Below are 24,966 nucleotides of genomic sequence, written 5' to 3' on the forward strand. Positions count from 1 at the left end.
GGCTAGAAAAATATCTCACTGTGATTTTTCCTTGGTTACCTGATCAGGACTTGCTCTGGAGCTCTTCGTAGTAGGTCTTTTTTGGAGTAGTTGTGGAAGGGGAGAGCCAGGCTTCACTATTCCCTTCTCCTCTGCATTTTGCTTGTTGTCTCCAATATGTAGCCTTAGAGAGTTGGAGTAGGGGGTGATTCAGTGACTTATCCAGGGTATCATGGTCACAATATGCCAAAAGGGGCATTTAAATCTAATCTATAAGCACTCTGATGCCAGCTCTCTAGTCACTATTCCACATTTTGCCCTAAAAATGTATAAAATGACAAAGAAATGAATATCAAATTCAAGACTGACTGTTTTATATGACAGAAAGCATGATTTCTGTCAGACAATGAATTAGATGCCCCATTGAGCTGGCATTCTTGTTGTTGTTCAATCATTTCAGTCTGTCCAACTCTTCATGATCTTATTTGTGGTTTTCTTGGTAAAAATAGTGGAGTTAGGGGCAGCTAGGTGGCACAGTGAATAGAGCACCGGCCCCGGAGTCAGGAGGACCTGAGTTCACATGCAGCCTCAGACACTTAACACAAAAACTAGCCATGTGACCTTGAGAAAGTCCCTTAACCCCAATTGCCCTACCTTCCCCCCTCCACAAAGCAAAAAAAAAATTTTTTTAAATACTGGAGTTGTTTGCCATTTCCTTCTCCAGCTTATTTTCATAGATGAGGAAACTGAGGCAAACAAGGTTAAGTGACTTGCCCAGAGTCACACAGATAACAAGTGTCTGAGGCCAGTTTTAAAACTCAGGTCTTCCTGACTCTAGGCCCAGAACTCAATCCACCTCACCACTTAGCTGCTTCTGCTAGGAATTAGCCATTTAATTATTAGCTATTAGAAGTATGGCTAATTTTGTTCATCCAGTGAGGTTTCTCCTTTCTGACTCATCTGAGAAATCTGGCCATTCTTTGTAAAGAGATCATTGATATTAACACTTTGTTACCACATTAAAACCTCTGTGATCACCCTTTGACCCAGCAATACCACTTCTAGGGCTGTTCCCAAAGAGATCATAGAAGTGGGAGGAAGACCCATATGTACACAAATATTTATAACAGCTCTTTTTGTGGTGGCAAAGAATTGGAAATCAAGGGGATGCCCATCAATTGGGGAATGGCTGAACAAGTTGTGGTATATGAATGTAATGGAATACCATTGTGCTATAAGAAATGAGGGGCAGACAGACTTCATAATAACCTGGAGAGACTTATATAAACTGATGCTGAGTGAGAAGAGTAGAACCAGGAGAAATTGGTTCACAATTACAGACACAATGTACATGTGATGACCACCTTTGATAGACTGGGCTCCTCTCAGCAATATAAGGTTATAAGACAACTCCAAAAGACTCATGGTAGAGAGGGCTATCCACATCCAGAGAAAGAGCTACAGAGTCTGAATGTAGATTGAAGCAAACTACCTGCTCTCTTTCTTTTTCTTGCTTTGTTTTGATTCCTCTTTCCCATTGTTCATTCCATTGGCTACAATCCTTTACAACCTGACTAATGTTTAATGTAAGGTATTTGTAGATCCTATATTTGATTGCACATGGGGCGCGGGGTGAGCGGGGGAGAGGGAGGAGGAGAAAATTTGAAACTCAAGGGATTGTGGAACTGAATGTTGAAAAAAAATTAAATAAATTGATTCTTTTTTAAAGAAAAGCCTCTGTGATCACATTCTTTGACAACATGGACTGCGGATAGTGGGAAATCAAATTCCTCTCATAGAACAGAAAAGCACATGATCCAGTCAAAAAGTAAAAGTGAAGGGTAACAGATGGATAGTACGTGTATGAGGCAAGAAACAGCTACCTACCCCACTATGTGCCAGTGGAGACTAGAGGCTTCTTTCCCTTCACAACTTTTCTGACAGCCATACCGCTGCTTTCATTTAATTAGTTAGACTAAATGCTAATTTACCTAACCTTAATCATAAAATGGGTATTGTCTCAGACAAACTAAGAACTGCAAAAGACCTTATTTAAAAAGCCAATGTCTCCCTCTGCAACTGGGGCCATCTCCAGTTATCATGATGTATATCTTGCCAATGAACACAGATGGCTGTGGAGGAGAAAGTGAGGCTGGTAACTTTGCACGGTCCTGCCTCACTTAAATCCAATTCACTTGCAAGTCATGGCATCACTTTCCTGAAGTCATGGTCCTTTTCAAGAACAAAGGCCAAACAACAGTCATTAATATCAATCCTCCTGTTGAGACCCATAGATAGATGGACATAAAAACTACAGAAATGGCGACTATGACCAGCTGACCTTACTGGCTACCATTACCATAGAAGCCCCCAAATGCACTTTGTTCCTTCTCCTTTCTCTCCTTTCCCTCCAATATCACTTTAAAAACCAACTCTTAGTCTTGTTCTTAGAGTTCCTTAACAGCCTCAGGTCATTCTGAGCTATAACATTCCACACATTATTCTCTCAGAAATATGCCACATTTTTACATTCATACCCTGTTCCTTGCCATTGTTTCGAACTTTTGTACCCATCTTTTAAAAAAATCTAAGTTGGTTTTCACTAGTTGGTTCCCTGTACGTCCACAAGGGTCTCATTAAGTAACCTTCCCTTTTCTTTCTCACTGGAATTGTTCTCTTTGTGTCTTGAGAACTCCTTTCTTAAGCTTCCCATTCTTTCTGAGATGGATGAATAAAAATGATGAGAGTTTTGAACTGTAGAATAAGGGAAATCAGGAAGTTCACCAGGGATGCTCTTCATTTTCTCAGTGAAATAAAAGTAAGGCAAACTGCTGAAAGAGAGAGAGTGTTGCAGAGGTATCATTGGGAACCTGAGGAGAAAGACAAGAGATTCTTTGTTCCAAATATGCAAATTCTGCCCTTCTCACTCAACATCAGTTTATATTCTCTTCCATTCCATTTTTGTCCTTTCTACTCTCATATTCCTCTACCTTCCAACCTTTCGACAGGGGTCAGGATTCCCCTTTACTTCATGTAATCCCTTTTATTCTCTGTTTTCGGGACCTTCTTCTCCCCTTCTCAAAAAAAAAGGAATACTACCATCTCCTTGGTAACCTGAATGTGGATAACAAGTCATTTGGTACTAGCATACATACAACACCAACATCATTATAATTTATGAAAGCCATTGTAAATCCTTCTCTACTCTCTATTTTGCTGGAAATTAAATCCTTAGTCTCTTGTCATTTTTCAGATTAGCTCCATTGGAGAAATGCTTGTCAAACTGCTTGTAGGGGTCTTGAACTTGTCCCTCTCCTCACCTCTAAGTATCTTCTCATCCTGTTAATACTTCATCTTGTTAGAACTTTGACATACACAACTTTCTTTTCTTCATCTTACTAACCTCTGATTTTGTCTTACCAAGTTGTATTATTTATCTCATTTCACCAATTTTTCTCAATTATTCAATTATCGTCAAGTCCTTTTTCTATTTGAGGGTATCATGTTTGGGGTGTATGGAATGTTCAGGCAGATTGAGCACTTCTGGTGTGAAGACTTGCTGAGCCCTTTTCAGGATTGTTCATGCACCTTTGGTGTCCACCTGTCACCCAACTCTCACCTGTGACTCCAAGAAGCTGGAACATGCATAGCAGCCGCACCTCAGTGAAACTGTCTTGGCAGATGTGCTAAACCTGACTGAGGGTAACTTACAGGTGTCAAACCCATTGGCGAGTTGGGGAAATGTCTACCCCAAGCATGTGGAGACTTTCCCTGTGGAACAGGTGGATAGAACAACTTGCTCCAGTGGCCATGGAGGTGGTTAAAACAAACTATGGGGCATGCAGAGCTTGGTCAGACATGGAAGATGCTAAGGTTATCCAGTGCATCCTGGAAAACATACGACAAACAATGGCCATCCTTGATTCTCCCCTCCCCCTCATCCACTATATTCCATTAGTTGTCAGGTCTGCTTCCATTATTCTACTCACATCAGCCTCGTGCTGTCTATTCACTTGGCCACCACCTTAATTCAGGATCTTATCCCCTCTCATCTGGACTATGTAATAATGACCTACTTGGTCTTCCAGCTTCCAATTTCTCCTCTCTTCAAAATTCCATTTTCACCTGCTCCAAAACCTTCAGTCATTCCATAAGTGCCACTAGGAAACAATATAAATTCTTTTTGGGGGAGGGGTATCATCATCCATATCACACTCCCTAACTGTGGGTGCTCTTCATTTCTGTGTCCCAGGCCCCTTACTCTTATCTCTCTACCCTTCTCTCTCATCAACTTCCATGGGTTTAGTTATCATTTCTATGCCCATGACTCCCAGGTCTGAATATGCAGTCCCAGCTTCTCTCCTCATCTTCACTCCTCTATCACTAATTGTCTATTGGAGATTTCTAACTCAATATTGGTTTGGTTCCATCTCCCTTTGAAATAATTGATATTTGAGAAGGACAAGGTGCTGTGGGTCTCGTGTCCCCTCTCACCCAGTAATGCCTTGGAAGATGAGTGCATAGCCCTACTGTGTTTTCTTGTTATGGGTGAAAGAGATTGGAGAGGGCTGTAATCTTGTATTCTTTAAAAGGTCAGAGGAGCAAGCCAATAAGAGGTGGGATGGGGGAAGGGAAGGGGATAATACATCCCCAAATGTGGCAATAAACCCAAATGTCACCTTGTAGTTATAAAATAATATAAATTAAATATGCATATTGTTAAAAAAAATATTCAAAGTTATAATCACAAAGCTAACTTCCTTAAAAGGTCAAAACAGTAGGTGAGTATCCTCCTTCCCCCCCCCACTTCTGCAAAAAATATTTTAAAGGTCCTAAGTGATGATGAAAACATGAAAAAGTTGAAGAACAGCCATATCAATGGGGTAAACCACTAAAATGATGCTGAATGACTGACTGCAAGTTTGGGAATCAGATATTAAGCATGGAGATAGAAAGATCTTCTGATCCTAAGTCAGATGTTCCAGAGAGAGAAAGTATTCTTGGTAATCAGGGAGCTGAAGCTAAAATATAAAAAATTCTGAAAATATAACTTCGTAGGTTGCCTGTTGTATTCCAGAAGCCTTCATTGACCCTAAAGCATGAGATAAACCCCGTACATATACATGTTACATGTGTTCCTTACAAGTGTACAATCTTACCAATGATGTGTGTGTTTGTGTGAGAGCGTGCCTAAGATTTATGAGGGAAATGTTTTATTTCTACTTTTCTGATCATGCTATTTAATGAAGTACCTTTGATTGGAACTATTGTTTGACTAACTAGAAAAAAAGAAAATTACATCGTCAGGAGCATGTGACGTGGTTGAGGAGCTAAGAACCCACAGACTACCTTGAACTTGTCATGGGAACCTATATTAGATGTCTGGGGAAAGGAGACTGGAGGAGAGGCCCCTGATGTGCCACAGGAGACTAGTCCTATGCAAGGGCAGAGTAGACATCAATTTAGGTGGTGTGATTTTTTATTATATTCTTAGTTAGGACATTACAATGGGGTGTCCTTCCAAGGCAGGGGTTCCCTTTTAGAACTCTGGAGGAAGAGGGAGGATGGGGCAGGTATGAGTCAGGAATCAGTTAGAAATGGGAGACAAGGATACTGAAAAATGAAGTAAGACTGTGGAGATGACAAAAACAGCTTTTACACACTTCACAACATAGAGCAGGTCAGTTCAGTGCTACATGGGAATGTGCTATATACATGGTAGGCACAAAAAGTTTGACTGAAAAGGAAGATCTGTATGTGGACTCAGCATACCTGGGTTCAATTTCTAGTTGTGCCACCAACTGGATGACCAATGGGTTTCAATTTCCTCATCTGTGAAATGGAGGTGGAAGGCAGCGTGTCACAGTGGACAGAGCTCCAGCCTGAAATTCAGGAAGACTACATTCAAAGCCTACTTGTGTCACATAGCTTTCTAAGGCTGTAAGTTGCGGATGAGTTTGCTGATATATATCAGTTGAGGGGGTTTCCATATCACAAGTCTAGTGGACCAATAAACAAACAATGAGAATGTTAATATCTCCTCTATTTTGTAAAGCTGTTGCAAAGCAAGTCCAGCAAAAAATATAAAATACTATGTCAATATGTTAATGAAAGATTGGAATCTATGCACCCCAGTTAATATACTCAACAATTTATTTCTTTAAAAACTCACTAAATAAAAAGACAGCTAACACTTGATCTAGGTCGGGGGTGGAGAACCTGTAGCCTCAAGGCCACATGTGACCCTCTAGGTCCTCAAGTGTGGCCCTTTGAATCCAAACTTCACAGAATCAGTCAAAGGGTTTCACTTGAGCACCTAGAGGGCTACATGTGGCCTCGAGGCCACAGGTTCCCTACCCCTGGTCTAGGTCCCCAATTCTTTCCATCCTTTCTCCTTCATGTTGAAGGCCTTTTGGTCATTTTATTGACACCAAAAGAAGATACAAAATAAGTGAAATGCAAATAAGTCACTCCTGCCACTTAGCAGCTCTGACAGGAGTTTGATATAGAAAGATGTTGATAATTTCAGTCAAAATGAGAGACTCAAGGGAAAATATTTCCTGACTTTCCCCTTCTCCATTGCCAAAGATAATCAGACTTGGCTGTACAAATTCCAGTTGAGGTTGGAACACTGAGGGCTGACATCATAGACTAGGAAATCGTGCTTTGCTCAGATCATTAAACAGTGGACTTCTCTAACAATTGTGTTTAATTTACCCTGATGAAAAGAATGTCTGCCTCCCATAGGGGTGGTTGCTGAAAATAAGACCTAAAAAAATAGGTGCACATATCTCTGTCTTTGAATGTCAAATTGTAGACAGCAACTTGACATAAAATGATGCCTGAGGCCAGATGGACAGGAAAGAACCAGCATCCACACAATGGAAGACACTGCCATTAGGAGCAGATGTTTATAGAATATAAGCCTGTTAGAATGAAGAAGAGGGCATTGGCTGTGAGCTTGATGGGTTTAATCCTCTTCCCAGGAGAAATGTATGCAGGGTATCAGTAAGAGGAAAGGAATTACCATTCTTTTTCTTCCCCTTAAACAATAAAATTCTGGAAGGCATGAATTCCATATCCATGATGGCCCTTGGGTCTTTTCTTTTCCAGCCTTTCTAAAGTGTGAAAGTTCACTGTACTGTATTAGGAATGGAGGAGAGGGAAAATCCATGAATGGAAAAATGAACAGATGGCAATCATCAGTATTTTCCCTAGCCTTCAAAATGGAAAATATTTTAACACAGCTGACAGTAATGGAAAATTATAACTGCAGATTCAATCAGTGACTGATGTAGGAAGAACACTGTATAGAAACCTGAAGAGGCCAAGATCAAGGCAGCATCAAGAAAGACATGCCCACATGAGACAGAAAATCATGAAGACACAGCATTTGCAACTATCAAGTCAGTCTTGGTAGAGATAGGTCTATTTATTTCATGTCTCTTCCTTCTTTGACAATCTCCAGTGATTCCCTATTGCCTCAAGAATAAAACAGAAATTTCTCAGCCTAACATTTAATATCCTTGACAACCTCCTAATTCTCACATACTTTTCCAAATTTATTTCATATTACTCCCCTCATGATCTCTATTGTTCCAGCCAAACTGTCCTTATGAACTATTCCTTAAACTCAAGAAATTCCATTGCCTCTTTCCATGTCTTTGCACACAATTTCTCCCATGCCTCAAATGCACTCCCTCCTCACCTCCTCATTTTAGAACACTTGGCTTCTTTGAAGGGTCACCTTGGGTTCCACCTTCTCTAAGAATTTATTTCAGTTCAAACCTACTATGTGCCAGTAACTATGCTAAGAGTCAGGGAAACAAATAAAAAAGAGAGGGCTTTAGAGTCTAAGGGGGGAAGAAAACACACAAAAGGAGAGGGGGGAGGCGAGAGGGAGGAACCAGAGACTACCTGAAGGGAGCATCACATTCCTTGGAGTACAAATGAAGCAGAGCTTGGAAAGTGGAAGGTTAATAGTGAGTCCAGATTACAGTCAAAGAGAAACCTTTGAGAGAAATTTGGTGTTCCACCCTCTAGCCTTCCAATCAGAGGGGAGAGGAAGCTGGGGAAATTGAGAACGTACTGAATGTCCAAAGCCCAGTTAACCAATATGATGATCATTCTATTCTGGGTAGGGCATCATAGAGTTCAAACCAGCAGATCTTAATTCCCCCTTCTGATGGTTAAGAACTCTCTCTCTTACAATTACTTTTTATTTATATTTATGTACATGGTATAGTCTCCCAGTAGAAAGAAAGTACCTTAAAGATAAAAACAATTTCTTTTATATTTTTGTATCCCCAGTGCTTAACATCATGTGTTGTATATATTAGGTGTCTAATAAATGTTTGTTGAATTTAACAGAATTATTCTTAATTGCTGTTTTAGGAACAGATAGAAAGTCAGAAAAGAATAGCAACCTTATATGTTTTGTATTACTAAAGAACAGTCATAACTAAAAATTGTTCGCTCTACCGTACACAGCACTCGAGACAATCGCCATAAATTCTATATTCAGTGGATATGAAGGTAGAGACCCAAGACAAAGACCTCTTGATACTTAGGTGAAGCTACTTCAGAGGAGGCCAATTCACAGGGTGGAGGAATGTTGGGGGAGCAAGAGAGAATACGGGAAGAACTTACTCTACTCCACCATCTGGAAGCTCCCTATTTTAAGTAATCATGGTTTGTAACTAGGTACTAAGCTCTTTCGTTCCTGTGCTGCTGGACTGTTAGTTCTGCCAACACCCTATAAATTAAATAAGCAACCTTTAAATTTGGTATCCTGAGACAAAGTACCATTAACTCCCACCCTATTTACTTCTCTGCTATATACAGAATGTACTATAACAAGAACCTTAGGCAGGAAGGAAGAAAACTGGAAAAGTTTCTTAAATTATTTCAAAAGGAAAAAAAAGAAGCAGAAGCCTCAAACTAATATGTTTTCACTTCGAAATTTAAGATAAGCAGGAGGAACTCAAAGTTTGTCATCCCAAATGGTAGAGGCAACACATTAGATGCTAATAATCCAAAGATCACTTTCTCCCTCCTCTCCAAAAAAGGATCAAATCTTATAGAAATAGAGTCCAATCAGTAATTATGCTTTGACTAATAGCTTTTTATATACACTAAAACCATAATTACATAATCCGTCAGCTTTCACTTCTCAAGGTACAAAAATCCCGAATTCTTTGTCCTTCTCTCACGGATCTTATTTTCCCATATTTTAGTTATCTTTGCAATTTCTCATGCATACTTTTGCAAGTGTTTAATGTTCTTCCTAACGCAGTGCATGGTAGTCTTCAATATAAATTATTTCAATGTGTGTCATTTTCACAGATTGAATAAGACTTTCAAAAATAATACTTAATATCTAATACTGGAAAAATTAATTTGGAATAATATGTTTCAAACCCAAAGTAGAGGGGATGGGTGATTTCATAAGTTCTGTAGATGAGGCATCTATTTGTCCAGAAAATATAAATTTAAGTGAGATTTTTTAAACACCATTTTCATTTTTACTTTTAGGTTTTCTTTTAACAAAAACTGTCCTTCTTATGTCAACATGGATGAAGAAAAATAGTGCACTTACCCCAAATGAATAAGAATGTGTGAATTCTCTAAAAATGTTCATCCATTCATTCAAAATCCATTTGCTAAATAAGGATGCCTACTATGTGCAAAGTACTGTGCCAGATGAAAAATGATCCAATCCTTAAGTTTAGGGTCATCCTTTGCTGCATGCTCTTGCTTTAATATTTTCTTCATGATTCTCCAGCAAGCTCTTTGTAGGCATCTACATTGGTATCTTTAGGCAAATCCATCTTTTTCTCCTCCTTAGAAATGTTTCTATTTCTGTTTAGGGAGGTAATTGATATTTGACTGATTGATTTTCATGTCTACCCTCAGGTGAGGAAGTTAGAGAAAGCAGATGAGAGGTAATGATATATTCCTTTGTTAACAAGATATTAATATTGTCTAATCCCTTTCAAGGGCAGCTAGGTGGGCAGTTGATTGAGTGACCAACCAGAAGTCAGGAAGACCTAAGTTCAAATTTGTCCTCAGACATTTATTAGCTGTATCACCCTGGGCAAGTCATTTAACCCTGTTTGTCTCATTTCCTCATCTGCAAAATGAGCTGGAGGAGGAAATGGCAACCACTGCAGTATCCTTGCCAAGAAAACCCCAAAGAAGGTCAAGGAGATTTGGACACAACTGAAACAAGTCAACAATAGCAACAAATACTCCCCAAGATGTACTGGCACATCTGATCCTCCCTTTATGTGTGTCTATGCTCTAATGCTTCAAAGTCTATGGTGTTTGAAGTAGTAGTCAAGAAATCCAAATCTCATTCTCAAACACCACTTTATCAAACATTTCTCTGGGAATTGAAATTTGTACACGTTTGCATCATATTATAAAACTGATTAATCTTGTTCATTCTTATGAGTCCTGGTATGAAGAAAAGAAAATCAAGTCTTCATCAATATCAGTAGGGGATATTTATTGAAGAACCACAAAATGAATATTAATCACTTAGATATAATTATATATCAAATGCCCTTTGCCCATAGGGAGCTTTTATTCAAGCTATGAAGAGTGAAAGAGAAAAAGTCAAAGATGATTTTGAGTCTTCAAGTCTGATGAAATGGTGGTACCATTAAGGAAAAAAAAAATAACATGGAGGAGAAACTAGTTCAGGTAGAGGGAAGAGAAAGATGATGAGTTCAGTTTGAGAAATATTGAGGCAGAGGTAGAGGGTTGAGGTAGGTATGTGAAATTAGAGCTTGAGAAAAAATATCACAGTTGAAGATACACTTCCTGGAAATATTCTAATACAAATTAAAACCATGGGAGTCGATGAGAATCACAAAGGAAAGAGATGAGAGAAAACAAAAAAGGTCCAAAGTCAGAACTTTGAACTTTGGGGAGTATCTAGATTTGGGGGAGGGAGAAGGAAACAAAAAAAGAGTGATCAAAAATATAGCAGAGGAACAACGATACTCCATAATCACTACATCCAAAAGAAGAAAGATTTTTCAAGCAGTAGGGTAGTCAAAGACAACAAATCGTAGAGAAAGGTCAGCAAGGATGACCAAAAAAAGGTCATTCATTTTAGCAATTAGAAAAGGAATAGCAATACTCATGAGCAAGGGCTCTTAATTTGGGATCTTAGGGGTCTGTTGTAGATTTCATGGAGCCCAGGGACTTGAATGGGGGGAAAAATTAAATCTTTATTTTCAACATACTTGGTTTCCTTTGTAATCCTGTGTATTTTATTTTATGTATTTTAAAACATTATTCTGAGGAGGGGTCCATAGGCTTCACTAGAATGCCAAAGGGTCCCCGACACAAAAAAAGTCTAAAACCCCTGGTAAGTCAGATGAAAGAAGGTGAGGGAACCAGTGGATGATCAGGGAAGTGATCATGGGTTCCTAAAGGGTATTTATTCTAAGAGCACAGCCTCTAAAGTTCCCCCTAAGCTGGAAAGCCTTCAAATAGGGGCCTATCAATGGATGTTATGTCCATTGTTCAAAGACTAACCTAGCTAAAGTCAGAAAAGTTCATTTTCATGTTGGTCACAAGGCAATGAATTTTTTTTGCCACAGTCTTAAAAACTCATCGACTAAATTATAGAGGGTTGTGACCTGCCTTAATGGAGGAACTACCCAAACCAAAGAAATAATAGATTCTTGAAATAAGGAACAAGTTTGGGGTGGTATGGAAGTGGAGGCAGCAATTATAGGCTACTCTTTTTTACAATTTAGGGTCACATAATTATAGAGCCATAGAATTTGAGGTTTGATATGATCTCATCCACTTCCCTGGATGTAACTTGCTTGAGAAAAAAAATTCATTTTCTATTTCAGCTTTTATATGAAGCACAAATCATCTCTAAAATTTCCCTAACAAGTAGTTATACAGCCTTTGTTCAAAGACCTTTATTGACAGGATCTCACTATTTCACAAAGTAGGTCATTTCACTTATGGACATCTCTGACTGATAGGAAATTCTGCCCCAAATTGAGCTAAAACTTGCTTCCCAGTATTTTCTACCTATCAATTCTAGCTCTTCCCTCTTAGGTCAAGTACCATTGATCTAATCTTGTTTCCCACCCCCTAACCCCCCCCCCCCAAATGACAGCCTTTCAAATATTTAAAGGCATCTACTGTATTGCCCTTTCTCCACCCCACCCTAAACCAACTCTTTTCTTTTCCAGGTGGAACATTCCATCTTCTTTTAAGCAGTTATTTTATGGAATGGTCTTCAGCCCACTGACTGTGTTCTCTGACCTCTGAGAGTCATGTTAAGAAAGAATACAGAGGGTCCATAAGCTCCCTTATTCTGAACAGTATACATTTCTTTTTTTTTTTTTTAAGCAACCGGGTCTAAGTAACTTGCTCAAGGTTACACGGCCAGTTATTTCTGGGTATGGTGCTGAGTATCTGAGCCCAGATTTGATCCAGGTCATCCCAACACTGGAGACGGTGCTCTTACTCACTGAGCCACCTGGCCACCCCAACAGTATACATTTCTTAAAGCACTGTCAGGTAGCTTTAGCTTTTTTGACTTTCAGGTCACACTGTTGACTCATATTAATCTTTCATTCCACCCAAATGACCTAGCTAGGTTTCTTTTATTTTATTTGTGTGATATTTTTAACATTAAATTTTATCCTGATTAATTTGACATATCACTCCAGCCTATCAAGATATTTGTGGATCCTAATTCTGTTATCTAACACATGAGTGAATTAGCAGCATTTAAGGAAGAGGGTTGTTTTTTGTTGCTGTTGTTTTGTTGTGTTTTTTTTGGGGGGGTGCCTGTATTTTTGGTTCTTCACAGTTTGCTTTTTAAGCTCAAGAACATCTGAGAGTGTTTGTAGTCAGTAACAGAAGAAATAAGAAAATGCAAAAAAGAAAGAGCATGATTGATGAACCAAAGTCCCAGAAGAAGCAGAAGGGAATAAATCTAAGAGCGAAGGTGGAGGGGGTCGCCTTGGAAAAGAAGAGAGCTGCTCTTTCCCTTGAATGGGAGGAGTGGAGAACATAGGCAAAGATACAGACGAATTCAGAAATAGAGAGGAAGAAAATTAAAGGCATTTGTGTCATACAGCTTCAGTCTCAAATAAGTAGAAGTCCTCTTTTTAGAAGAAGAAAAAAATTGCCACCGGGGAAAAATAGGAAGGATTCTTAATTACATGTTCCTCCCCTTTCATCGTCAAAACACAAGGCATCTACAACCAGTCTTTAATGAAGAGCAGTGGGAATTTACAGTGTAAATCAGCTGAAGGCTAGTGCCCACCTCCTCCCTCACATGTCTTAGGCATGTATAATGGTAATATAAAAGGAATTAAGAAGCAATGTCTGTAGGAACTTAGAATTCATATTGTTGATTGCCAATATACAGATAAAAATTTTCTAAGTTTTGTTTGATGTCATTGGGTTGGAGTGTTAGTCCAGTTTCATATTAATGTTTTACTTGTAATCAGTAAAAATTTCCTTTGTTCAGTTTCCCTTTCTGTGAAATGAGAAGTTTGGATTATTGCTAAGTTACTCCCAACTCTGACATTCTATAATTCCAGAGGTTCAAGATATTCTTCTCACTAGAGGATAGATCCTAATGCAATAGTCTCATATTAGAGGGGACATCAAGTGATAGGATCATACACTTATAACTAGAAGGGTCTTTAGGGTTTATAAAATCCAAGATGTCATTTTACAGATAAAGAAATAGAGGCCCAAGCATTGTGTCCAAGGTCATACATTAAGTGGAAGAGATTAGATTTCAACCCAGGTCCCTTGACTTCAAATCCCATGCCCTTCCCATTCTACCATATATAATGTCAATGGGATTTAAGATCTCCCCCACCCCCACCCCATCCAAAGGCCTCATGTGGAATCCATTAAGGAAAGCTTACTTAGGACAGGCTTGCTTGTAGGAAAGCTTTAACGCCTTTTGCTAATTTCTAATTAGGTGCTGAGTCATGAGGGTTAAGATGTCTTCTGGCTCTGAGAAGTATATATACTCTGAGTTGGTATTTTGATTTGGGGGCTCCCTTATGAGAAGGACCTTGTGATTCTCTGGTTGAGACTCTGAGTGGCCATAGTTCCCTGACTACACAGATGTAAAGAGACTACTCTCAATCTAGGGATGTATGTAAAGGGTATAGTTGATTTAGGCAGTCAGAGCCCTGTCTGTTGGTCTTCATTTCTCTGCTTGTATTTTTTCTGGTTGTATTTTCTCTGAAGTTCAGGGTGCTGACTTTTCCCCTGAACTAGTGAATGTAATTACAAAAAAATTGTTGACCCATTAAACAGTTATCTTTCATAGCAAAGCAGATTTAAGAAGCTGTTCTAGCAGTCATCCTGAGTATGTGTATCAGCAAGCACCGTAGCATATCCAGGATAGCTGCTAGTACAGGCTCTTTGATCTGCTTTTGTAAAGGAAAACTCAAAAGGGGTTAACAATCTTACTTTAATCAAACATATAAATTCACTTAGTTCAGGAGAAAAAGTCAGCACCCTGAACTTCAGAAAATACAAACAGAAATTACAAGCAGACAAAAAATACAGAGAAAATAACACAATTCAACAGACCAACAGACAGGGCTTCTAGCTGTCTGACCATTACATATATATAGTTTTAGTTACCAGAGAGAGAAGCACCAACATTTGGGTTTTCAAAGCCAGGGGGCTCAACAGCTGCTGAGAATCTCATCTATCCAAATCACACAATTCTTCCCATGAATGAGCCCCAAAGCAAAATCTCACCTCTCACTTATAGACACTCAGAATATATATATATCCTTCTCCAGGGTCAGAGAACATTGCCCACTGCCTAATTACAAAGTAACAAAAGGTGCGCCTTCCTGAAAAACCAGCCTCCCCTAAGCAAGCTTCTCTTGTTGGGCTCCAAGTGAGTCCCATTAAGGTGCACAGGGTATATCTTCAAATTCCCTTACCATTTCAGTATACCAGTGTGGTCGCCACTACATCATACTGGGTATGTGAGTAGAGAGGTGACAAGGTTGCTGAAGACCCTCTCTAGGCAGTCTATGAAAGCTGGTTGCCAGTGATGATGAAATGTTATAAGATCAGACTCTATTTTGTTACAAGTTTCACAGATTTTTAACTCTTGATTTCAGTTTGGGAAGGAGGAAATGACTCTGAAAAGGACCCAAATGTGTGTTCTTCTCTCTTTCCAGGAAGGATAAATCTAATAGCAAAGGGCAATTTTAGTCTATCTTGAGAGGAAATAGTTGCCCCCAATATAGAAAAGATAAAGTGGGCAGTTCTCACATTTCATTATTTTAAGTGGATGCTTTTCCAGCAAGGATTGATAACTAGGACGAGATAACTAAAGTAGCAGAGAGCTTTGTTGCTGTTTTGTCCTTCATTTTCAAAGAGGATGATTGTGAGTAAATTGGATTTAAGTGAGGCAGAGTTGTACAAAGCTGTCAGCCTCACTCTCTCTTCTGGAGTCATTAAAGTCCAATGGCAGGACAAAAATCAAGGAAATAGCCCAGAATGGAAGAGATGATCTTAGCATCTTTGAAGCTTGACTAAGTACTCTACCTCATCTAGTTTACCCACCTTCCTGGCCGATGAAGCAATTGTTCTCATCTGGCACTCACCTGAATTAAGTAATTATCCCAAAGAGTCACGACATCACCAAACTCAAGATTTTCATGGCCATTAGCTACTTGGCTACATGTGTTAGGCCTAATCCAAGTTTCTACTGTTTCCTCATAAGGAGAGGACTGAGGATTATAGTGAAAGCAAACTGCTTACCTTTTCAGATATGGAAACAACTACATGCATTCTGCCCATAAAGTTGCCTTAATCCATCTTATTTTCCAATAATGCCACCAATACATTTTAACCAAATCCCAAACTATAGGCTATATTCATCCTAGAGATGGCATCAGATCACAGAAGACCTTAGAGTTCATCAGATATAACCATTTACAAGTCATCAGCTCAAATCCATTCACAGTTGAGAAAATTGAGCCCAAAGAAGAGAAATGACTTGTCACAAGCAGTAAGTTGCAGAACCAAAATTTGAACCCAAATCCTTTGAGCACTTGCCACTATAATATTCTTTGGTCAATCCCTAGAAGTCATACTAGCCCAACCCAGTCATCCAGTTTGAATCTTTGCTCTTTCTGCAAGCTTGCCCACTAATAAAGGGGGTATCTTTATTAGTAGTAGTGCCTTTACAACAAAGAGCTGTCAAGTTAATCGATCACCCCCTAACAGTGTTTGAAATACAAAGGAAGAGAAAAATAAAAGCGGGGGGGGGGGGGGGAACCTTACATTAACAAAAAGCATTCAATATTCACAAATATCTTAAATACCCACTCAGGGTGGAGGGCAAGGTCAAGATGGCAGATGAAAAGCAATTCAGCTGAACTCTCTCAATATTCCCCTCCAATTAACTTGAAAATAATGCTTCAAATCAAACACTGAAGCAGCAGTGCAGAGGGGAGGTCCAGGAGTCATTCACAAGGAAGCTGGGGGCCTGGTCTAAGTTCCAAGGCAAAGAGAGCTCTCATGCTTGTGGCTACAGGGAACCAAAGGCCTTTCTTGGGTAAAGACCAGAGCACAGACCAGGAGAGCAGTGACCATGCCACTGTCCAGATCACACCACTTCAAAAACACCAAAAACATGCAGACCCCCAGAACTAGCTCTGAAAACAGCAGCAGGAAATAGCCTGAAGCTTGTCACAATGCTTCCCCCACTTCCAGGTGAGAAGAATTCAACTTCAATATAAAATTCAAAGTCAAGAAATAGATTGGAAAAATGAGCAAACAAAAAAAATTGACCATAAAAAGCTGGTATGGTGGCAGGAAAATCCAAGACATAAAATCAGAAGAAAACAACCATTTGAAAATAGCCACAAAGCCTCAGAGCAAAATGTTAATTGAACCCAAGCCCAACAAGAATTCATAGAAGAGTTAAAGAAGGAGATAATAATGGTAGAGGAAAAATTGGGAAAAGAAATGAGTGATGCAAGAAAATTATGAAAAGAAAATTAATAACTTGGTAAAAGAAGCACAAAAAATACTGAAAAAAATAACACCTTACAAAACAGAATTGGCATAATGGTAAAAGAGGCACAAAAATTCACTGAGGCAAACAAAGAACTCCTTAAAAAGCAAAATAAGCCAAATGGAAAAAGGTACAAAACCTCACTGAAGAAAATAATTCCTAAAAAATTGGAATTAGGCAAGTGGGAGCTAATGACTCCATGAAACATCAAAAGAAAAGCAACAAACAAAGTCAAAAGAATTTTAAACATAGAAGAAAATGTGAGATTTTTCATAAGAAAAACAATTGATCTGAGAAATTAATAATAAGAGATAATTTAAGAATTATTGGACTACCTGAAAGCCATGATCAAAAAAAAAAAAAAAGCTTTGACAGCCTATTTCAAGAAATTATCAAGGAAAACTACCCTGATATCTTAGATCTAGAGGGCAAACTAGACATTGAAAGAATCCACTGATTATCTCCCCAAAGATATCCCAAAATTAAAACTCCCAGGAATATTGTAGCCAAATTCCAGGTCAAAGAAAAAATACTTCAAGCAACCAGAAAGAAACAATTCAAATATTATGGAGCCACAATCAGGATCACACAAGATTTAGCAGCTTCCACATTAAAAGAGCAGAAGGCTTAGAATATGATATTCTGGAAGGCAAAGGAATTAGGATTACAACCAAGAATAATCTTCCCAGCAAAATCGAGTACAATCCTTCGGGGCAAAAAATGGATATTTAATGAAATAGAGAACGTCCAAGCATTCCTGATGAGAAGAGCAGAGCTGAATAGAAAATTTGACATTTAAAGAAAAGACTCAAAAAGCATAAAAATATAAACATGAAAGAATAATCATAAGGGTATTTTTAAAATTTATTTTATTTTATTTTTTTGCACTGAATATGGTGATTTTATTGATGGTACACAATACAGGACTCTAGGCTTCTTCTCCCTGCTACAGGGGTGCTTTGGAACAAGGATGTGAATGGGGAATGGGATCCCCAGAATAGGAACATAGGTTAGGAATGTGGCTCCCCAGTGGTGGATCTCCTCTTTTTGGCTGGGGATGAAGATCCATGGCTTTCTACTTTACTCCTTGGAGGCCATGTAGACCACAAGGTCTACTACATGGTTGCTATAACCATACTCATTGTCATCCCAGGAAATGAGCTTGACAAAATGGTCATTGAGGGCAACACCAGTGCTAGCATCAAAGGTAGAAGAGTGAGTGTTGCTGTTGAAGTCACAGGATACAGCCTGGTTCTCTGTGTAGCCCAAGATGCCCTTCAAAGGTCCCTCTGAGGCTTGCTTCACCACTTTCTTTTCTTTTTTTTTCACTTTCTTGATATCACCATATTTGCAGGTTTCTCAAGGTGGCAGGTCAGATCCACAACAGATACATTGAGAGTAGGAACATGGAAGGCCATGCCTGTGAGCTTCCCATTCAGCTCAGGTAAAACCTTGCCTACAGCCTTAGCAGCACCAGTGGAAGCAGAGATGATGTTTTGGGCAGCACCACGCCCATCACACCACAGCTTGCCAGAGGGGCCATCTACTGTCTTCTGGGTAGCAGTAATGGCATGGACTATAGCCATGAGTCCTTCTACAATGCCAAAGTTGTCATGAATGACCTTGGCCAAGGGGGCCAAGCAGTTGGTGGTGCAGGAAGCATTACTGACAATCTTAAGGGAATTATCATATTTCTCATGGTTCACTCCCATCACAAACACTGGGGCATCAGCAGAAGGGGCAGAGATGATGACCCTCTTGGCTCCACCCTTCAAGTGAGCCCCAGATTTTTCCATGGTGGTAAAGACTCCAGTGCACTCTATAACATACTTGGGTCCAGCATCTCCCCACTTAATATTGGTGGGATCCCGTTCCTGGAAGATGGTAAGGGCTTTTCCATTGATCACTAGCTTCCCATTCTCGTCTTGACAGTGCCCTTGAATTTGCCATGAATGGAATCATATTGAAACATGTAAACCATGTAGTTGAGGTCAATGAAGGGGTCATTGATGGCCACAATGTCTACTCCACCTGAGGTGAATGCAGCCCTGGCTGGTCACCAGGCACCCAATATGGCCAAATCCGTTGACTGCAACTTTCACCATCTTGTTTCAGGGATGTGACTTAAGCAGCAGAACCTGGCACCAAGCTTGGAAGAAAAGCCGAAAGCCCATAAGGGTCTTAACAGAGTTAAACTGTTTACATTCCTATATGGGAAGATGATACATGTAACTCCTAAGAACTTTATCATTATTAGAGTAGTTAAAAGGAGTTTACATAGACAGAGAACATGGATGTGAATCAATTATGTTGTAATGATCTCAAAAAAAAATGAAGGGGTGAGAAAGAGGGATGTACTGGGAGAAGAAGAGGAGGTAGAATGGGGAAAATGTCCTCATGTAAAAGAGGCATGCAATGAAAAGCTTTACAGCAAAGAAGGAAATGGTTGGGGGCAGGGGGATGACAGGTAATTCTTGAATCTCACTCTAATCAGAATTTCAAATTCAAAGAAGAAAGAATATATATACATACTCAGTTGCGTATAGAAATGTAACTTACTCAATAGGGAAATAGGAAGGAAAGGGGACAAGGGAAAGTAGAGAAGGGATGATACAAAGGAGGAACCATTAAGGGAGGCAGTGGTTAGAAGTGAAACAGACTAGGGGTGGCTAGGTGGCACAGTGAATAGAGCACTGGCCCTGGAGTCAGGAGGACCTGAGTTCAAATTTGGCATCAGACACTTAACACAAAAATTCGCCGTGTGACCTTGGGCAAGTCACTTAACCCCAATTGCCCTCCAAAAAGAAGGAAGAAGAGAAACAGACTTTTGAGGAGGGACAGGATAAAAAAAGAGAGAAGAAATAGAAGAAAGTGGGATGGAGGGGAAACACAACTAGTAATCACAACTGTGAATACAAATGGAATGAGTTCACTCAAAAAACAGAAGTAGATAACAGAATGAATTTAGAAACTAGAATCCAACAATATGTTTACAAATGACACACTTGAAACAGAAAAAAAGATACACACAGTTAAAATAAAAGGCTAGAGCAGAATCAAATATGCTTTAGCTGAACTAAAAAAAAAAAAGGCAGAGGTAGCAATCATGATCTCAGACAAAAGGAAAGCATAAATAGACCTAATTAAAAGGGATTATCAGGATAACAACATTGTGCTAAAAAGGTACCATAGACAGTGATGTAATATTTTACAGCAAGTTTCTCTGATAAAGTCCTATAAACTGAACATAGAAGTGAGTCAATTATAAAAATATGTCATTCCCCAATTGATAAATGGTCAAAATCTATAAACATGTGGTTTTCAGAAGAAAAAAATTTACAGTTATCTATAGTCATATGAAAAAAATTCTCTAAGTCACAATTGATTAGAAAAATACAGATTTTTAAAAACTCTAAGGTACTACCTCAAACCTATCAGAAATGACAAATGCTGGAGGGAATGAGAAAAAATAGGTACCCTAATGAACTGTTGATGGAGTGAATAGTGAACTGGTCCAACCATTCTGGAAGAATAATTTGGAACTACACCCAAAGGCCTGTTTTTGATCCAGCAATACCTATAGTATACTGCTAGGTCTGTATCCAAAAGAGATCAAAGGAAAAGAACCCATAAGTACAAAAATATTTATAGCAGCTCTTTATGGTGGCAAAGAATTGGAAATTGAGGGGATGCTCATCAATTTGGGAAATCAAGTTGTGACATATGATCATGATGGAGTGGTGTATTGTACAAAACAAGGAGGGGGGTGTTTCAGAAAAACATGGCAAGAGCCATATGAACTGATGCAAAGCAAAGTGCAAAAAACTGCGAGATCTTTGTATATAATAACAGCAATGTTTTAACGATGATCGATCATGAAAGACTCTAGGCTTCTCTAATCAATACAATAATCCAAAACAATTGCAAAAGAGTCATGATGAAAAATGCTTTCCACCTCCAGAAAGAGGACTGATGAACTCTGAACACAAATAGAAGTATAATTTTCTCACTTTTTTTTTGCTTTTAAAAAATATGGCTAATATGGAAATATGTTTTGCATGATTTCATATGAATAATTGATTTCATATTGCTTGCCTTCTTAGTGGGCGGGAGCAAGGGAGAGAATTCGGAACTCAAAATTTAAAAATAAAATAATGTTTAAAATAAATAATTTTTAAAAAAAAGAAGTACCCATTCAAGTTTGCTTTTCATTCTTAAGCCAGCTGTCACACTCCTCACCTCATCCTCTGTATTCAAGGTAAACCTTCTATTCTTTATTGACAGATGACCAAATAAAAACTTCTGGGTTTCTTTTGTGCCTTGTAGTATCAAATCTCCAAACCTTAGATCTATTAGCACATCTAAACAGCCATATTATAACCAGTGCTTAGCACAATGTCTGGAACACAGTAGGCACTCAATATATATGTTGACTGATTGATGTTCTGCACAGTCTAGGAAAGTTCAAGTCTCATGATGCTCTGGTATGGCTCTCTATCTCTGTAGACACCAAATTGTGTCTGCCCAGGAAATAGCACCCATTCATGATATTGTTACCAAGGAAATAACTGCCCCTTACAATGTTGTTTCCCCTAAAGTTATGTTTTCATGGAACCAAAAGATGACAATAGTTGAGGTATGCCTGGGAACTCAATATAGTCTGAGAAAAAAAATGGTGATCCATTGGGAACTCATGTTCTATCTAAGAGAAAAGGAAAAAAAAAAACCAACTTCCCACTGGATCCTAAGCCACATTTTCCCCCCAAGTGAAATCTCAATCAAGTCAAGTGTATCACTTTTGTACATAATTAAAGTGATATACTTTCCAAAGTCAATGAATAAAACATACAAAGATGGACAAAAGTTGGTTCTGCCCAGAGGCAGATATGAAAACGCAGTCAGTCAGTTTCTTCTGGCAGTAATGACTTTCTCCAAATGTTTGTGGAATGCCTGAAAGGGAAAATAGATTACATTCAAGAACAGGCCTGGGCAAAAATGAGAGGCAACTTAAGTTTGCCTTAAAGTTTCTGCCCCTCCTACCTCTCCTTTCAGGAACTTTCCTCCCCTTTCTAACATCTCTCCCTATGCTGGATGGCATTACCATTGGACTTTTGTTTCTTCTATTTCAAACATTTGGGGGAGGGGGGGTTGGAAATGCAACTAATTGAAAAGATGTTAATCAAAACAGAAATAAAACCCAGAGAGGTTTTTTCATGTTAATGGGTAGTCTTCCATTGAGAGAGACAAATAAATAGTGAGCCTTAAGATAAGGAAAACAGGGGATCAATGTGTGATGAAGCTGAGAGCTCAATGTTTCCACCTAGATCAACATGAAATACGGACTGGTGCTGAATGCTGAAAAGAAAAAGGTGGGATGAAACACACAATTAGAAGGCCATGAAAAAGTTAGTAGTATAGACCACCTGTGTAATCAGGACAGTTTTTGGTAATTTTTGTTATTGTTTGTCCTTAGTTCTCTTGAAGTGGACCAATGACATCACAGGGGTGATGTCTTGACTTGCAAGTGAATTGGATTTAAGTGAGGCAGGGCTAGGCAAAGTCTCCTTTAGGATCTCTCAACTAGTATCTGTAACTAAGCAGAGATGAAGCATAGTCATGTTCTTTTTATGGCTTGAAGGTCTAAGAATTGAAGGTATCCTTCATACATTTAGGGAGATTGATCCTAGCCAAGAAGGGACATCAAAAAAGAGTGACCATGAACAGTACAGTACAGCTATTGTCTCAGAGCAGTCCAGTGGGAAACAAATTAGCAAAGACAGGGCCTGGTGGATCATATATTCCCAATGGAAGAATTCGGTAGAGCCTGGACATCTGAACCCAGAAATACCTGAACTTGAGCAGGGGGAAGGTCAAGTATCATGGACAGCATTGATAATAAGTGGGTCCAACATCTGATACCTTGATATGGAAGAGGGAGGGAACTGAATGGCACACAGACCCAGAAATTCTTTAGGAATGGTAAGAAGCCACTAGGAGAGAGTTTTAGGTTTTTCTTAACACCTTTCAGATGAATTCATTCAACAAATGATATTAAGCACCTACTATGTTATAGCACATAGCTAAGGCTTAAAAGGTAGAGATATTAGACTTCAAACTCCTTGAGATCAAAGACTGTTTTCACCTTTTTATTTGTATCCCTACCACTGTTTTTATCACAGTGGGAGACAACACGCAAAAAAATACGTACAAAAAAACTATATACAAGAAAATAGGGAATAATTAACAGACAGAAAGCGCTAGAATTAAGAGGAATGGGAAAGGCTTCCTTTAGAAGGCAGGATTCTAGCTGAGACTTAAAGGAAACTGGAGTAACCAGGAGGTGGAGATGGAAAAGGATAGCATTCCAGGAATGGAGAAAAGCCAGAGAAAATGCCCAGAGGAGAAACAAGAAATGTCTTGTTCAACAAGGAAGCTAGTATCATTGGATCAAAGACCACATGGGCCAGTTGTAAGGTATAAATAGGTGGTTCCATGGATCGAGTGCTGGGCCTGGAGTCAGGAAGACCCAAGTTCAAATCCAGCCTCCAACACTTACTAGCTGTATGACCCTGGGTAAAGTCTTAATCTCCCTTTGCCTTACTCTACTGGAGAAGGAAATGGCAAACCATTCTAGAATTTTTGCCAAGAAAACCCCATAAACAGCATTGGCATGCAAATGGTCCGCAGCTCCAGCAAGAGCTGGACATGAGTAAACAATAAAGTGTAAAAAGACTGGAAAGTTGTCCAGGTGGGCATATGTTCAAAGCTGCAAGCACAGTATGAACATGTATGTGGGGGTAGGAATAAGCAAAGTATGTCCAGAAGTCAGAAAACAGTTTAGTCTGTTTGAAAAGGGAATGCATTGAGGATCACACAGAAGTGAGGTTGGAAAGATGAGCTGGGGCCAAAGAATGGCAAGCTTTGGACATAAAGTTAAGGAGTTTGGAAGTTATTAAACAGACAACTGGGAACACTTAAAAACTTTGGACCAGTGGAGTAACTAAATGCAAGTGATATTAGAAAGATGGGTACAGAAACATTTGTTGAATGGATTGGACGCAAGACAGGTTAGAAACAGGGAAATGAGCTAAAGTCATACCATTTGGTCAGGGGTGGGGAACCTGTGGCCTCGAGGCCACATGTGGCCCTCTAGGTCCTAAAGTGCAGCCCTTTGATTGAATCCAAACTTTACAGAACAAATCCCCTTAATAAAAGGATCTGTTCTATAAAACTTGGACTCAGAGAAAAGGTCGCACCTAAGGACCTAGAAGCCCACGTGTGGCTTTGAGGCTGCAGGTTCCCCATACCTGATATAGGTGGTCTCTTGGGCAGCTAGGTGGTTCAGTGGATAGAGTGCCAGGCTCAAAGTCAGGAAGACTCATCTTCCTGAGTTCAAATCTGGCCTCAGATACTTCCTGTGTGACTGTGTACAAGTCACTTAACACTGTTTGCCTCAGTTTCCTCATCTGTAAAATGAGCTGATGAAGGAAATGGCAAACCACTACGGTATCTTTGCCAAGAAAACTCTAAATGGGGTCACAAGGAGTAAGACCCGACAGAAATGACTGAACAACATGGGTGGTCTCTTAATCCGTGTACTCATAAAGTTTCCTCTGAAAACATCAAATATAAAACTTCTATATAAAGCATTCTAATCTTGAGGCTCTGTTTTCTCCCACATAAAAATGATAGTTTTAAACTAGATAATCTATAAAGTTCCTTCTATCTCAAAATTATAGGATTTAAAATTTTTAAAATCTATGCCTCAGGTACCTTGGAAGGAATAAAAACTTTAAAAAGCCATAACAATATTAGATCCATGACCTACTGCAAGAGAATCCCTGGCCAGGAGTCAGGCAATCTATTCAGATCCTACCACTAACCTTGGGCAAGTGATTTAACATATCTAACCTGTTTCCTCATCT

At 39.1% G+C, this 24,966-nt stretch overlaps 1 pseudogene; it reads right to left on the bottom strand.

Annotated features, from left to right (window-relative positions):
* Nucleotides 1-17,954: 17,954 nt before the first annotated feature.
* On the bottom strand, nucleotides 17,955-19,281 carry LOC138145229 (glyceraldehyde-3-phosphate dehydrogenase-like; annotated as a pseudogene).
* Nucleotides 19,282-24,966: the final 5,685 nt, after the last annotated feature.

Source organism: Petaurus breviceps, unplaced genomic scaffold (assembly GCF_028583685.1).
Source record: "Petaurus breviceps papuanus isolate PSGF00001 unplaced genomic scaffold, PetGlider_PUasm1.0 90731, whole genome shotgun sequence".
NCBI lineage: Eukaryota > Metazoa > Chordata > Mammalia > Diprotodontia > Petauridae > Petaurus > Petaurus breviceps.